The sequence below is a fragment of the Anomaloglossus baeobatrachus genome, chromosome 11 (assembly GCF_048569485.1).
Source record: "Anomaloglossus baeobatrachus isolate aAnoBae1 chromosome 11, aAnoBae1.hap1, whole genome shotgun sequence".
Lineage (NCBI taxonomy): Eukaryota > Metazoa > Chordata > Amphibia > Anura > Aromobatidae > Anomaloglossus > Anomaloglossus baeobatrachus.
The window spans coordinates 63,857,724-63,874,887 of record NC_134363.1 but is presented as its reverse complement, the minus strand read 5'-3'; the positions used below and the strand labels follow the sequence as shown (position 1 = coordinate 63,874,887).

General features: G+C 45.3%; 1 protein-coding gene across 1 annotated transcript in view; it reads right to left on the bottom strand.

Moving 5' to 3' along the window:
- LOC142257212 (G-protein coupled receptor family C group 5 member C-like) overlaps window positions 1–15,809 on the bottom strand; it is a 38,749-nt gene extending 22,940 nt beyond the window's left edge. The window contains exon 1 of the mRNA XM_075329357.1: window positions 15,721–15,809. The gene's annotated coding sequence lies outside the window, so the exon portion shown is untranslated. The remainder of the gene's footprint in view (window positions 1–15,720) is intronic.
- Window positions 15,810–17,164: the final 1,355 nt, after the last annotated feature.

The following is a 17,164-nucleotide window of genomic DNA, read 5'->3' as shown; positions in this document are numbered from 1 at the left end:
GGCAGAGAGAGAAATGGATAGACAGAGAGAGAGGCAAACAGGGAGAGAGTCAGACAGAGAAATAGACAGTGACATACAGAGAGAGATGGAGAGAGACAGACGAATAGAGAGGCAGAGAAAGAGACAAAGAAACAGAAAGAGAAAGAGGCATACAATGAGAGAGAGAGGCAGACGGAGAGACAGAGAGACAGAAACAGATAACGAGACAAATAAAGGGAGAGACAGAGAGGGGGGAGAGAGAGGGAGAAACACAGACAGAGAGGGAGAGGCAGACAGGAAGAGACAGAGAGTGACAAAGAGAGAAACTGGGAGACAGAAAGAGAGAGAGGCAGACAAGAAGAGCGACAGAGAGTGACATATAGAGAGAGGTGGAGAGAGACAGACAGAGAGAAACAGAGACAGAGAGAGATGGAGAGATACAGTTACTATCCCGGGCAACGCGGGGTACTACAGCTAGTGATTAAAATAAACTTGACTGACACCAAACAGGAGTCTCATTGGGAGTAGTAGATTGAACATCACAGGGGGCAATTTGGATAAAAGCGTTGTATTGTCTGGGTCACATTGGTGGTCTCTACACTGATCAAACAAGAATTGTGGGTGAAACTGAAAGAAATTTACATTTCCCAGTGAAACCAACTTAAAAATGTGGACTTTTCCTATAAGAAAACACCACAGCTAATGTAGTTGAAGATTACAAGTCTCTTCTAAAAGAGAATTTCAGTCTCCACGCACTATCAGTATTACAGGAAACCCATTAAAGTTGTGCGCCACCCCCAATTTCAAGCATCTATAAACTTAGACAATGGGACGACTGAGAAAGAATCACCCAAGCGCAAAACAGTTTCTATGTTAACAGCAGGACTAACAAACACAAACTGGATTCCATGCCGGGCAACTTAATGTCCTCCCACTCAGGGCCAGTCAGTCCTGACGATACCGGCCCATGTGTGTCCACTGAATCATCACTGCTGCCAGGAGACAACGGAATAAGTGGCCAGAACGTGCAAAGTCATTGTAGTCTTATCTGCAGTTTATTAATAACTGCAACGTACAAAATATCAGATTCGAGGATTTGATGCTTCCCAGCTTAACCAATGTCCCTTTTCATAATGTGATTCTTTTTCAATTTCCAACTTACAACAAAATAATAATAAATAATGTTTTTAGCAATCAATTGTTGATCTGAATTAATCCCACCGCAGTTAAGTTTGCAAAATAAATATTGGTTGAAAAAGCAACTTGGTGGCCATTAAAGCTCCGACTTGGGTCACTGCGGAGTTTCTTCAGACCTCAGATGGGAAAATGTAAAGCACGGCCTTAGTTTTGCTGCATCATTACAAATTGGATTATGACATTGCTCGTTCTATACTTTTCAATACTTTTTGATTATTTTTGTTATGAATTCTTGTTATTTCTAATGGCATTGTTTGTAATGTTGACAACTTGATTTGAGCAAAAAGATTAGCAGAATTGTTGTCCAGCAGCCCCTACAGTAGTTCATGGTTGCCAGATCAGGGCACTGCAAAGCTCCCACTACCTGCGGCATCCACTGTTCCTGTTTTGATTAATAGGGTCCACAATGTAATTACATTGCAGCAGAATGTACGCATGATATCACCGAGGTCTATTTGTCAAAACAGGTGTCTATAAGTCCACAGGTAGTAGGAGGTTCAGCAGACAAGGACTATTGACGTGGTCACTGGATCGAGGTTCTGCAAATCTTTTGGCTCAACTTTAGTGACAAGCAAAAGGGTAACAATGTTTTGAACTTTTGACTTTCAGGCTCTATATTTCATCATCCTCAACAGCTTTGAGTCTGACGACAACCTTCATTTTATAGACATTTATCTTGGCTATCTCATACATAAATTGGGCTTACATGTATTTAGCATATGATTAGTTATGCAGATTCTTGTCATGTCACTGCATTGTTACTGTTTTACTCCTCGTGGTGGAAAAATCTTTTTTCTTTCTGTATACTACAAATTACAACCTGTTCTCACATTCCCTAATAGCTCACTGTGTTATTAGGTTTATTCCCAAGTGAAAGGTCATTGGTTCAAATCAAGGACCAGCCATGAAAGTTTCCCAATAAAAGAGAAACAGCATCATCCAGCTGATTGATAGCGGTCTCTCGGCCAAGAAAATTGCCAAACTGCATCATGTGAGGCCATGACAGTAGGGAGAATAAAAAATGAAGTATGTCCATTCAAAAGCCAAGAGGTGGACATCCAGGCAAAATATCGGAGTCAACAAGTCGGCTTATTCCAAGGTCTATCACTTCTAGTGCAAAAAAACCCGGCAGTGGAGGTGGCTTGTATGTTTCATAATAGTGAGATCATAGACGTCCATGCATGTACAGTGCGACACACGTTACACAAATCTGGAATAGTGGCCTGAAAAAAAGTGAAGAAGCCTCGACTTCAATGCAGAGTATTTGAGGACCTTAGGTATGAATGGTTATGACCACTAGCAACTAACTGTGACTATATGTGTGGCTGTAACCATGAATACTGAAGGTCCTGTGATGCCCTGCACATGAGGTAAGTGACACAGTAAATCAGGAGAACTATAGGAATTGGAGGCATTTGTTATTGTTATTATTACACCTACTACATATTGGGATAGGATCTTGGAGATGGGAATAACCATTTAAGACAATTTAGAAACTGAAAAGAAGAAACCTCGTTCTCATTTGTAGCATTTTTGCATCATTGTACTAATCAGGTTGGAGTCCTGGGAACACTGAATCTTTCATGTGGATTTTTTCACTAATGTCAAATCTAACTATAATTTGCCACCTAGTGAAGAATATGGAAAGTGCAAAATCCGTCATCTAGGTGAGACATTTGCGGGTCATGAGATTCACAGCTGGGCTGCTATAAAAGCTGGAGATTTCTGGCTCCACAAATCATTTTGTTAATTTGGTAGCACTTCTCATATGTAAGGAACAGCCGGCTATTTGACGTAAGATTTATTGCTCTCTCCTGGTGCAGGATTAGAAAATTTTGATAATTTATGACTAACATGCCTGATAAAACGCTACTATATACCGTGGGTCTAATAGGAAATCAAGTAGCCGTAAGAAATATAATATTCAAGCTCTTCAACCATTGAAGATTATCGCTTAAGCTTTTCAAATATAACATTTTGTTATAAAGCCATCTGGGAAATGAGAAAGGAAGACGCGTCATCCTCAACTGGGCTAAGTCATGCGCTACCTCCAAGCGCCATCAGACTAATGAAGAAGCTATTAATACCTTCTGGGCCTAGGAGGTTTGCCACTAATTACAATGTTTAGCGGTGTAGGACTTCATTGGCACCGGATGTATAATAAATCAAAATACAGTAAATGTTTAACTGAAAAACAAAAACGTCTTGGTGTGCTGAGCAACAATACGTTGGATAACCTGGGGGTACTTGGCTACCATTACTTTGCCTTTGTGTCATGGGGTATATGGGAATAGTATATAGGCCCCTAAACTGGCCCTCAGACTTGCGATCCTGTGCTGTCCCTTATCTCGGAGGTAGGTTTGATGGTAACCAGGTCCCAGCCCCCAGCATGGCCCTAATTCCTTTCCGGGCCCTGATGTTACTTCCCCTCTCCCCACCCTTGGGGTAGCCCGAGAAACAGAAAAACGAAGCCCCACAAAACGGCACTGACAAGGGAGAACTGAACCTCATACACACAGTATTCAATACACACAGGAGAGACAATATGTGTATTGGGGAGTAACAAAAAAGGGGAGGAAGTAACACACAACAGAAGGAATGCTCACACCACTCAGGAGTGCAGCACGGATCACCATGAACAGAAGAAACACCAAGACCGGGATCACAGAAGCTATCATTGGCACATAAAGGAAGGAAGTCCTGCTAATATAGGGAGGAGACAGCTGGACTTGGCAATCAGCAACCTGAGCATTTAGGTCCTGTTCACCAGTCTGCAGGGATTAACTCCTGCAGAGCTGTAGACCAGTGAACCTGAAGCAGCCAACACTCGGCTCTGTGTGAACACTCCAGAAGCCTCAGGTTGATGGCCAGACTCTGTAGTGTGAACAGAGCCTGTAGTGTGAACATACCTGAACATCACATGACACATTGGGTGCTATATAAATAATACAATGTGACTATTAAAGGGACTGTCCACAGCTAAAAAAGTATGACCCTGGCAATGGAGAAGTGGAACCCACACTTAGGAGACCTTTATGTCATCTCCTAAAATGTTTGACATAGGGAAACCTTAAACAAAAACTTCAAGGGTATTGAAGAGTGGATTGCATAATAGAAATCCTAAATACTAATTGTCTTAGTTTTTAATATAAAGTTTGTCAGCTGTGAAGGGCATAAAAAAGTAAAGGTTTCTAATGGAGTGTGCCATCCCATCACATATGGAACACCCAAAAATGTTGAAACTTAGACAAGAGAAGTAATCCAGGAACAAAAATACAATAAGGGTTTACACCGCAACCACTCACAACATTATGACAGCAACCAGTAAGCCTTAATAAATCCACCTCTCCAGGCCAGGTGTAGTCAAGCTATAGCTGGCCCCATAAGGATACTGCTCACAGCATATATAGAATGAAAGCGAACGTGGCTGGCTCTCCCATACCATGTGACCAAGGAGACTTAAAGGGAGCCTGTCAAGTGCAATATGCGCCCAGAATCACAAGTACTTCTGGGTGCATATTTCTAATCCCTGCCTAACTGTCTCTGCATCTAGTAGCATAGATAAAGAGATCTTTAGAAAAAGTATTTCTAAAGATTCTTTATGATCTACTAATGAGCGCAGGGACTAGTTGCAAGGGCGTTAGTTCCTGCGCTCACTCTGCCCTTTTGGCATGTTAGCACTCCCACAGGGACGTACTAAAATTCTATTCAATGCCTATGGCCCAGCATCATCATTGGCAGTGACGCACGTACCTGTCTCCATTGCATCGCTTCAGACGCTGAGCTTAGGGTCAGTGCGCATGGATCAGAAGTTACCGTACTTCGGGTCATGCGCACTAGACCTCTCTAAAGCTGGGATGTGTACACCCGGCTTCACAGTGAACATGTATGGAAGTGCGGGCATTCTGATCATGCATACTGAGCCTAAGCCCGGCGTCTGAGGTGGTGCAGCGGACACAGGTACATGCGTCACCGCCGATGATGATGCTAAGTCATGGGCATTTAATAGCATGTTAGCACGTCCCTCTAGGCATGCTAACATACTAAGAGTGTGGATAGAAACCATTAATATAATGAAAAAAGAAGGAAAATTTCTGGGCACCGCTTACCGTACCACCAGTGAATAGCTGCGGCGTCTTTTCAATCCAATACATCCTGTATGCGTGAGCCACCTGAACTAATCCAGTCCTGCAGCGTGGTCCTGTGCGCCTGCTGAGTCTTTGCCTTACTAACCTGGCTAGAGGGAAACTGGCAGCTTTAGATTCGAGGTGCTAATGCCAAAGTGAAGATACATCCATCCAAAGAAAAGAACGGCATCACACTGCGGTGAAAGTGTACTTTAATTTTGCTTCATGCAAACAGGTGAGACAACGGCAATAGGGGGAGAGGGAGGGGAGAGTGCACATAGGACGACGGTACCGTTTCGCACCTCTAGGTGGACCCATGAAAGCACCCCTAGAGGTGCGAAATGGTACCGTCGTCCTACGTGCACTCTCCCCTCCCTCTCCCCCTATTGCCGTTGTCACACCTGTTTGTTTGAAGCAAAATTAAAGTACACTTTCAGCGCAGTGTGCTGCCATTCTTTTCTTTGGATGATAAGAGGGTGGAATGAGCACATGAACTAACGCCCTTGTGACTAGTCCCTGCGCTCATTAGCATGTCATAAAGGATCTTTAGAAATTCTTTTTCTAAAGATCTCTTTATCTATGGAACTAGATGATGGAGATGATGGGACGGTTAGGCAGGGATTAGCAATATGCTTCCAGAACTGCTTGTGGTTTTGGGTACATGTTGCACCTGACAGGTTTCTTTTAAGTCTCCTTGGTTACTTGCTATGGGAGAGCCAGTCACGTTCGCTCTCCTCCTATATATGCTGGCTGCACTGTTCTTATGCTGCCAGCTATAGCTTGACTATACCTGGTCTGGTGGATTTATGACAGGTTCCCTTTAATAAGCAGCCCAGCAAAGATTAACTAGCCTGCCCATGAACCACAGGTATGTTATTTGATGCCCAAGTCTCCCTGCACTGATTAAAGACATCATAGACGTTATCAGGCATAACCCAAGACTCTGAAGTTCCCCCAGATACTGACTCCACCATCACAGTCGGCGATGCCTGCAAAAACCTCCTTGTGATATTCACTTTGCATTTTGTTAATTGTTAAAAATAAACTTTTAACACTCCTACGTTTGCATAGTGCTGTAAGTGTTTTACCCTTTCATTGAATAATTCCAATGTATTCTTTCTTGCACTGATTGTGCTATTATTTTTGCCTCCTGGCTGCCATGTTGCACTTTAGTGTCACTCAGATATTCCTTTTCTGATATATTATTGTGCAGTATATCTCTAGGCGCACACATTGCCCTTGTGAATGGGCGGCAGGGTGGTGAGGCTGTATGTATGCCAGGTGCACTGACCGCAGCTGTGATTCATGATAATCTGTTGGATTAATCTGCTTGGTGCAGTCCGCAGAGCTGCGTCACGTTTCTTTGTGCTCAGCCTTCTTATCACTTGGCTGCTTTTCACTTTACCCTTTTTGTATCATTGACATTGTACATGAATGTTATTTTTCCCTGACTTCCCTGTCTCTCACCAAACATTCCAGGAAGTTGATTCACAAGAACTATCAAGATTGGGCTGGAATAACCAGTGATTTCTGTCCATTTTTAGGTTATTTACAGGGAAATCTGACCCCATCCTTGAACTAGTCCCATCTAACAGGAGCCTGGTTTCTGTAGATGTTTCACGGTCAGCCAAGAACCATAAATCTTTATGGGATCGAAGTTTGCACTGGTTACCATAAAGCATTGTCCTTCCAGTAGGGAACTGATGAAATGTCGGAGACTCGTGTAAGGAATCCTGGTTACTACTGTTAGTATGGCAGAGGTGATAAATAATGCGCCACTGCTTCCAAAAGCTCATAGAAGATTCTACAGGATTAAGATTTAGAAGTCAGTAGGCTTCATTAGTGGTACAGACGTGGTTCAAAATGTCTAACCAAAATTGTGCTTCAAACAATATTCCTTGACATTATTCTGTGTCTTGTGGTGGATTTTTTCTGCAAAATCCACAAATTTCCTAGATCTGACCAAAGAGTTTACATTTTCCATAAAAAACATTAAAGAGTTGTTTTCAATATATTCAGTTATCCATAGGATAGGGGATAACTTCCTGAATGCTGGGGTCCGACTGATGAGACCCCCATCAATACTGAGAACAGGGCTCTGGAACATTTCAACCGGGCTCTGCACAGATCCATCTTGAATAGAGCTGAGATGCACGTGCTCACTCTTTTCTCCAATCACCTTCTATGCAGAAAGATGAGCACAACGCTCTGCAATTTCCACCAGTTCCATAGACAATCATGCATACGTACTGTGTGATTTGTTGGATAACGAGGGATATGGGCCCTTATGCTGTCCCAACACTAGGGGGCCCTCTGCTATCCGTAACATCAGTGATGCTCCTGATGGTGGAGACGCCTGAGTCCCATTCCTTGCCCTGCTTCTGACTAGACCTAACAGAGCTAATTTGATTTCCCCTCCCACCAGGGCAGGACGGGGCAGGAGTGTGAGGTTCAACACTGATGAAGACTGACAAGAGAAAACCTAAACTCTGATACACTACACACACACACACACACACACACACACTCACACACACGACAATAAGAGATTCAGATGGAAAACAAGAGTAGGAAGGAAACTACAAAACACAACCACACCAAGCAACAATGGAGATTTTCACTAACTTCGCTGACTGTCATGGCGGCAACGGTCTCTATTCACAGTGCAGATTCTGACACTCCGCTCTTATAATTTCTCTGCTGTCTGGGATCAACACAGGCAGAATCGGGAATCGACCTGCTGTGTGCGGAATTCATAGGTAGGCTAGCAAGAGTTAATCTCTTCTACTCTTCTTGCTTTCTCTCTTTGATCATCTGTTGTGATGAAGCCTACAAGCATTTTGAACAAAGAGGAGGGAAGAAAAAATGGCACCAAAATTGTATGCAAAAAGTGTTAAATTTTATTCACATAAAATATATGAGGATGCAACATTTGTCATAAGAATAAATAGTACAATATCAAATAGAACAGAAAATAGAAAAAATGAGGAAACCTGGGGATGAGGAATGCAGGTGTGGGTAGAACACAAAAAGGGGGGAAGATGTGAAGTCCTACCCGTTGCCGTAACGGAACCCTGGGGGGGTGGTGTATCACTGAAGTGTATGAGTCCAAAAAATGGACCCCAGCCCCCCAAGGTAGTAAATAACCCAGATGACCCTCCACAGAGGATGTATAGTCAAAGATTGAAGTACATGACCAAAAAACAGGTAGACAAAGTAATTAGAAGAAGTATAAAGAGATAGTATCCACCAGAGTAGTCGTGAGGCAATAGAGAGGAGGCTGAAGCGTTGTGTGTAATGAATGATTATAGTCGTGAAGCCGAGAGGTGCCCAATAGCACATAAACGGCTAATAAAAAATACACACACACAATCAGGTCCTTTATGCCCGGACTAGTCGTGGAGCTGGAGAGGAAGGAGAATACACACACACAATCAGGTCCTTTATGCCCGGACTAGTCGTAGAGCTGGAGAGGAAGAAAAGAAAAATGTGAAAAGTCCCGTTAAAGGACACAAAAAGAGGGCAGATATAAACAGTTAGAAGGGTGTGCAGCCCAGCTCAAGAAGTGGACTAGTCGTGTGGCAGAGAGAGGAAGCAAGTAGGTACAAGAAAGGAAGTAGTCGTGAAGCCGAGAGGTGCAGTACAGCACAATGACGGCCAAGGTAAAACAAGGAGGGAGAGGAAAAGCAAGTCTCTGGACCCACAGTAGTTATGTGAGTCAAAGGGGAGTGAAAACAGTGCAAAAGTGAGAAGAACAAAGACTACCTGTACAAGTGGAAGGAGGTGGCGGCAGGAGGACGGTCCCAACAGCTGTTTCGCCTGAACGCTTTTACAAGGGAAGTCACTTGACTTCCCTTGTAAAAGCGTTCAGGCGAAACAGCTGTTGGGACCGTCCTCCTGCCGCCACCTCCTTCCAGAGACTTGCTTTTCCTCTCCCTCCTTGTTTTACCTTGGCCGTCATTGTGCTGTACTGCACCTCTCGGCTTCACGACTACTTCCTTTCTTGTACCTACTTGCTTCCTCTCTCTGCCACACGACTAGTCCACTTCTTGAGCTGGGCTGCACACCCTTCTAACTGTTTATATCTGCCCTCTTTTTGTGTCCTTTAACGGGACTTTTCACATTTTTCTTTTCTTCCTCTCCAGCTCTACGACTAGTCCGGGCATAAAGGACCTGATTGTGTGTGTGTATTCTCCTTCCTCTCCAGCTCCACGACTAGTCCGGGCATAAAGGACCTGATTGTGTGTGTGTATTTTTTATTAGCCGTTTATGTGCTATTGGGCACCTCTCGGCTTCACGACTATAATCATTCATTACACACAACGCTTCAGCCTCCTCTCTATTGCCTCACGACTACTCTGGTGGATACTATCTCTTTATACTTCTTCTAATTACTTTGTCTACCTGTTTTTTGGTCATGTACTTCAATCTTTGACTATACATCCTCTGTGGAGGGTCATCTGGGTTATTTACTACCTTGGGGGGCTGGGGTCCATTTTTTGGACTCATACACTTCAGTGATACACCACCCCCCCAGGGTTCCGTTACGGCAACGGGTAGGACTTCACATCTTCCCCCCTTTTTGTGTTCTACCCACACCTGCATTCCTCATCCCCAGGTTTCCTCATTTTTTCTATTTTCTGTTCTATTTGATATTGTACTATTTATTCTTATGACAAATGTTGCATCCTCATATATTTTATGTGAATAAAATTTAACACTTTTTGCATACAATTTTGGTGCCATTTTTTCTTCCCTCCTCTTTGTTCAAAATGCTCTTTGAAGTAGGCACCCCCCCCTGTGGGAACTCCAGGTTATGTTTCCCCCAGTGATTATTGAATTAAGCCATGTATATGTTGTTTATAATGAAGCCTACAAGCAGCAGATAATCTGAGACACCACACCTCACCAGACCAAATAAGACAAGCTATAGCTGGCATAGGAGGAAGGACCCAGCCAATATCTATAGGTGAGGAGCAGATGTGATAGGCTTCATCACAACAGATGATCAAAGAGAGCAAGCAAGCAGACTAGAAGAGACTAAGGGTGGCTTTACATGCTGCAATATCCGGCCCGATATCGCTAGCATGACACCCGCCCCCATCGTTTGTGCGCGACGGGCATATCGCTGCCTGTCGCGCACAAAATCGCGCACCCCCGTCACACATACCTGTCCTTCGACGTCGCTGTGACCAGCGAACCGCCTCCTTTCTAAGGGGGCGGTCCATTTGGCGTCACAGTGACGTCACTAAGCGGCCACCCAATGTAAGCGGAGGGGCGGAGATGAGCGGGACGTAACATCCCGCCCACCTCCTTCCTTCCGCATTGTGGCCGGAGGCAGGTAAGGAGATGATCCTCGTTCCTGCGGCGTCACACGTAGTGATGTGTGCTGCCGCAGGGACGAGGATCAACTTCGCCCCAGCTACAGCAGCGATAACTGGCAGCGGACCCCCATGTCAACGAGGAGCGATTTTGGACATTTTTGCAACGATCCAAAAATCGCTCGTAGGAGTCACACGCTACGACATTGCTACAGTGGCCGGATGTGCGTCACAAAATCCGTGACCCCAACGAGATTGCTGTAGCGAAATCGTAGCGTGTAAAGCCCGCTTTACTCTTGCTAGCCTGCCTATGAATCAGCACACAGCAGGTCGATGCCCGATTCTGCCTGTGTTGATCCCAGATAGCAGAGAAACTATAGGAGTGGAGTGTCAGAATCTGCAATGTGAATAGAGACCGCCGCCGCCATGACAGTCAGCGAAGGTAGTCAAAATCTACATGTGACACTTAAACTCCTTTAGGCCTCTTTCACACGTACGTACCTCCGGTACGTGTTTGGCAGTTTTCTCACGTATCGGTGACACGTGCACACATAGGCCTAGGTATTCCTATGGTTTTGTGTGCCCGTTCCGTACTTACGTGTGTCCGTGTGTTTCTCACGCCATGTCCGTTTTCTCTCTGGCATCACGGGGGTCACACGGAACGCAAACGTGTCACACGTAACACAAACGGACCACACGGATGTGTTCCGTGTTGACATGCACCGGAGAGAAGACCTGTGTCTGTGAGAAAAAAAAAACAAAACTTTACTCACCTTCTGCAGCCCTGCTGTCTCTGCTGCTGCTGTCACGTGCTGCCGACCGCCGCTCATTATGCTAATTGAATATTCACTTCACTGCGGCCGGAAGCATCAGCAGCGGGGAGTCTGCAGGACCGGAGACCAAAGATCCGCACCTCAGACAGTGACACCAGGGACAGGTGAGCAGAAAGTTTCCGTTCTCCGTGTATCACGGATAACACACGGAGAACACACGTAGCCCATAAACACGGGTCACGGAAGGGAAAACGCACCTCTGACACGTTTGTGAAAAATGTGCGTGGTTTTTCACGAATGTGTAAAAGAGGCCTTAGAGACGGAGCGCTACCCATGTCGTAGAGACAGTGCCCATGTTCTAGAGCCTCATTGTTAGGATCACTGGGGTTCGCAATGGTTGGACCCCCAATGCTCAGTAAGTCATCCCATAGCCTTATTATAAATTATTATAATGGGCATAAACCTTTAAGTTCTATGCTGTTTCAAGTTTTGTTTGGTAAAACTGCATGATGTCCCAGTATCATGAGTGGCCAGTTTTTGCTGTTATGTTATTCTAAATATGCTGGGTTCCAGAACTGGCTTTTTTATGTGCTAATTTTTATGTTCTTTACCAAGGGGGTGTGCTACCAGATTAATAATGAAGAGCAGTCTAAAGATACATCCCCTAGAAAAGATCAACAAAATTAGCAATAGATGAAAAGGCCCAAATCTGTGGAACTGAATGATGGAATAAAACCAAACAGCTGAATATTCAGAGGATGAGTGGGAATAAAATCTGGTGAAGGTCCTCTTTAGGGTATGTGCCTATGATCCAGACATGCTGCGTCCTGGACACAGTGTGTTCTCTCCTGCGTAGCCGCGAGAGTTCCCTGCAGGAGTCCGCAGAGGTCCGGCCCACAATCAGAGTTTGTGCCACTGCGGACTTTGTGTTCTCCCTGCGAAGAAGTTTTGCATCTCCGCAGCATAAATTGTCATGCTGCGTCTCAACAGCCGCGCCGCATCTCAGTTTACGGTGCAGAGACAAGAAGCACAGTGGGCACGGGATTTCTTGAAATCCCATCCACTTTGATTGTACTGTACAATGCAGCGTTTTGGACGCAGCGAAAACACAGTGTATCAACTTTATCATCAAATCAGCACAAACAGAGACATTTACAAAAAAGGTTACTACAACCTCTCCCAGGTAGATATGATATCACATAAAGGCGGAAATGGAATAATATCCAACATACAACTAACCAGGACCGTAGATTGTGTAGAGCGTTATCTTTTAAAACTGTGTAAATTATATATTAGCAAATTGCAAAAAGAGCAATCCTTAAAGGAAAGCAGTCAGCAACAAAACAGTATTTACCTGCTGCCATAGTCGTAATCTGCAGCTAAATATCATTTTAAACACATGACAGATTAATTGGAAGTGCGGCTTCAGGGAGAAAATGAAGTTATATTCTCCCTGCTCGCTTACAGTATATTGACTTTTCTCAGTTTGACTCAACTTTGCCAAAATGGGCAGAGTCGGGGCGCGACACACTCGTCCGGCCATCAAATTCACAAATGTTGGAGCTTTATGCGCCAGAAATGATACTCCAGTCCATCTGAAGAGGCGCTGTGCCTCTTAAAGGCGCTCAGCACATATTTCAGCCAGACTGGCAGAGCGTGATTGTGCATTACACCAGTCCTGATGAATCGGCCCCTGTGTCTATGGCTTGTTTTCTGCAGATTTAGTGGAAACACAAAAAAATGAGGTATCCTACAGATGCTCTATTCTGCTTTGTAGCTCAAAGAGATGTGATAGAGTAGGCAGGGACCCAACAAAAGATTGGCTCATTGGCCGTTGGACTCACATAAAACTGGCCATTTTTGTTTGCTAAGTATCTCAATTTTTACATGTTTTTCATAGCAGTAATGCATGTCTATATTCCCATATTCATTGTTTAACATATCATAGCGCTACAGAATGCAGCTGTCTCCCTTTTGCTGTTTTGTAAGCAGCCATCGGAATAAGTTTGGACTACTGCTATTGTGACGCCCTGGCTGGGCCAGGTAATCACAAATAGGGCCCCACACAACACCCATTCCCTCACAGGTGACATGAGCGAACCTTAAAACCCTAGTCACCCTCTTAGGGCTTGATTGACACACCAGGGTACGGAACCAGGCGGTTGGAGGACACCCACCTAGGAGTTTTAGACAACAAGAGTTTAGTGTCAGATCAGTTGTAGAGTTCAAGGAGAGTGGAGGTCAGGCCTGTGTCTGAGGCCTGAAGGAAAACTGACAGGTGCCAGGGTAGGAGCCCTGGTGCCTTTGGCTAGGAGGCAGACGGCGGTCTCCGTCTGCAGGAGCCGGGAAGACGGCTCGGTGGAACCGAGGTGGACCGGGACAGGGTAGTGACCCGCCAGTACCGACCCGGGGAACCGACTCGGAAACCGGAGCCCACAGGGGGGTACTCAGACCCTGAAGCTAGGTCCAGAAGTGACTGGAACTGGTTAATTAACTGATTGCGGCCAGGACTAGAGGTCCTGTCCCACCCAAAGTCCCTATTGAAGGCAACAGCCCACCGAGGGGGATAACAGGCCACCGCCAGGATCCCACGGGCCAGCGTCTGTGGGCAAAGGGCTCCTTAGGCCACAACCAGCCGGGATCAGACTCCTGAAGTTGCAAGCACAGGCACCATTACACAAAAGTGCAGAAGAAAGACAGAGACCACCAGCCGGGTGGGGGACCAGAACGCAGCCGGCTGCGGGCACCGACCACTATCACCTTGGTTTACCAGAGACTCGTGTGTTTTCTTAATAGACAGAGACCACCAGCCGGGTGGGGGACCAGAACGCAGCCGGCTGCGGGCACCGACCACTATCACCTTGGTTTACCAGAGACTCGTGTGTTTTCTTAATAGTGAGTACACCAGTACCCTGCAGTCGCCCATCTCCCTGCACCACCAACCCCAACGGGTCCCGGGGCCACCATCCCTGCCCACGGAGGGGTTAACAACTTGCTGCACAACATCTCCCCCGGGTGCCCCGTAACTGCAGCAGTGGTGTCCAAACTCACCACATACCGTCGGTGGCGTCAGAAACCTAGTACGGCAATGCCCGTACTTATACATCCTACATCCACCACCCCCAAACCCTATTCATTTGGAGTGTCCGCGGGGTCCCCCGGGTCTGGAGACCCTCAAGCCACCCACTGGAAGGCCCGGACCCAAGCAGCGGGAGGCTGCCGGCATGGGGGCGGCACACTATAGCAAATCCAGATGTTATCAACAAGTGACACATACATATCAAGTATGTGAGTGTTAACTTTTTGGTATAATATGTGTTTACTGGGGTTTAGGCGAAGATCCAGCTGGAGACATCACATATAGCTACCAGACAGTAAGGGCTTGATCAGATGAGCATAATAGACCTGTGCTCTCCATGTGCACCACAGACCGCAAACTCAAAGCACGCGCACCTATTACAGCCAACGTGCCAGTGCGTATAGCCAGTTTTCTACATGGACCAACAAACGGTGTGGAAAATGTCACAACATTCACTATTTTGGTTCTTTGGGGTGTAGACAGCGGGCAGCTCATGTTCTTTTCCACTATATGGACCAGCAAACAGAGCAAGTCATGCCTGCAATATGCCATGGTGACTGACCTGAGTTTTCTGGGTCTGGCTGAATATTCACCCAAGTACTAATGGTTTCTAAGAACTATGACTGCAAGTATGTTGTATCAACAGAACCAAGTTAAAGAGGTTTTCACAATGTAGTATGTTATCGCCTTTCCACAGAATAGGGGATAATTTATTGATCGCTGGAATTCCGAGTAATGGTTCCCTCAGAAATCCTGAGATTGCGGCTCTACAGGGTCTGAATGAAGCGGAGCTCAGATTTTTTTACGAATGTCCTTTAGACGATCAATAAAGTGGAGGTGCACATTCTCATCCTCCACTTGCTGGGATCACTGGGGGTCCCAATAGTCAGACCAACAGCAGTCAGTAAGATAGACCCTATGCAATGGATAAATTACAATCTTGGAAAAACCTCTTTATCGTCTAACAAGTCGGTTATCTTTGAATATTAGAGGAACATTTCGAGTAACTTTGACCTCACCATCATTTGTCCTATCAGATGCATTGTAATAGCAAAAAAAGGTCAAAAACAATAAGCACAGAAAGAAAAAACATAACCAACAAATCCAACACAAACTTTACAATAACTGATAAATAAAACAAAGAATCTGAACATAGCAAGAGATGGGGAATTGAGAAGAGAACGTCCCATTCTTAGAATGGAGCTTCCCAGAAAGTATCCGCACCCTCAGTTCTTATTACTCACCACATGCAAGTCTTTTTTATGTAGTCGCCTTTCAGTCTGGAATTCTGCTATCAAGTGTTTGGATGAAGAGCAGACAAAGTATTAATCCCCCTCCTCCTTGTGGCCAGCCCTCTAACAAGTGGAGGGGCGAGAGAACCCACCCTCCGAAGAGAGGTGAGCAGGGATTAGCCATCAGCGCCATCCAGTGCCCCCTGCTCCTGCAAGGTATTTCTGAGATATTTGTGAGCCAGGCTATGTAGTAACTCACAAACTTCTCACTCTGATTTCAGAGTATCCGAACTTTCTTATGAACAGTAGGCATAGCTGCGGAGCAGAGATTATCACTTGGCCCCAATCATTGTGATTTTACGTCAGTAGGTAGAATTACTATACTAAATAAGCTGCGAAAGGTTAAACAATTACTTCCGACCATAGAAATTATGGAGCCCCATAGCAAAAGTCCTATTTGCACCCCACTCCCCCCCCCCCCCAAAAAAAAATATTCAACGGGGTCACAGAAGAGCATATCCCACAATTTTGCTGCCTTTACAAGGTAATATTACCCCATTGAAGCCTCACACAGCAGGATACCCTTTTCATGGCTCCCATAAAGTATGATGCCAACATATGTGCCCCCCCCAAAATACAGTTTATATATTTTCAGAGTGAATTCCTCCACACACATAGTATGATGACCCTTCTGTCTGCCCCACAAAGTATAATACCCCGCAAAGTGACCCCAACACAGTTTGATGGGCCGCATAGTCCCCCACACATAGTACGATGACCCAGACATAGCCCTCTACACAATATGAAGATCCACACACAGGCCTCTATACAGTATAGTGGCCCCGCAAGCCTCCATACAATATAATTACCTGCACACATTACAACGGCCCTGAGTAGCCTTTCAAATCAGTATAATGCCCACCACACAGCCCTAAAAACAATATAAATGCCCTCTATATATTCCTCCAAATAGTATGAAGTCCCCCACATAGCCCTCCAAATAGTATGATGACCCTCACACAGCACTCCGAATAGTATGATGCTTTCTGGAATAGTATGATGATCCTTACATAGCCTTCTAAATAGTATGTTGGCCTCTACATAGCCCTCCAAATAGTATGATGGCCTTAAAAGTAGCACGATGGCCCCCACATAGCACTCCAAATAGTATGAGGCCTCTTGACATAGTATGATGACCCTCACATAGCCCTCCAAATAGTATGATGCCTCCGTTAATAGTATAACTGCCACCACATACCAGTCCAAATTGTGTGAAGGCCCCCACATAGCCCTCCAAATAGTATATTGGCCCCCTACATAGCCCTCCAAATAGTATGATGGCCTTCCAAGCAGCATGATGGCCCCCACATAGCCCTCCAAATAGTATGTTGGCCCCCTACATAGCTCTCCAAATAATATGATGGCCTTCCAAGTGGCATGATGGCCCCCACATAGC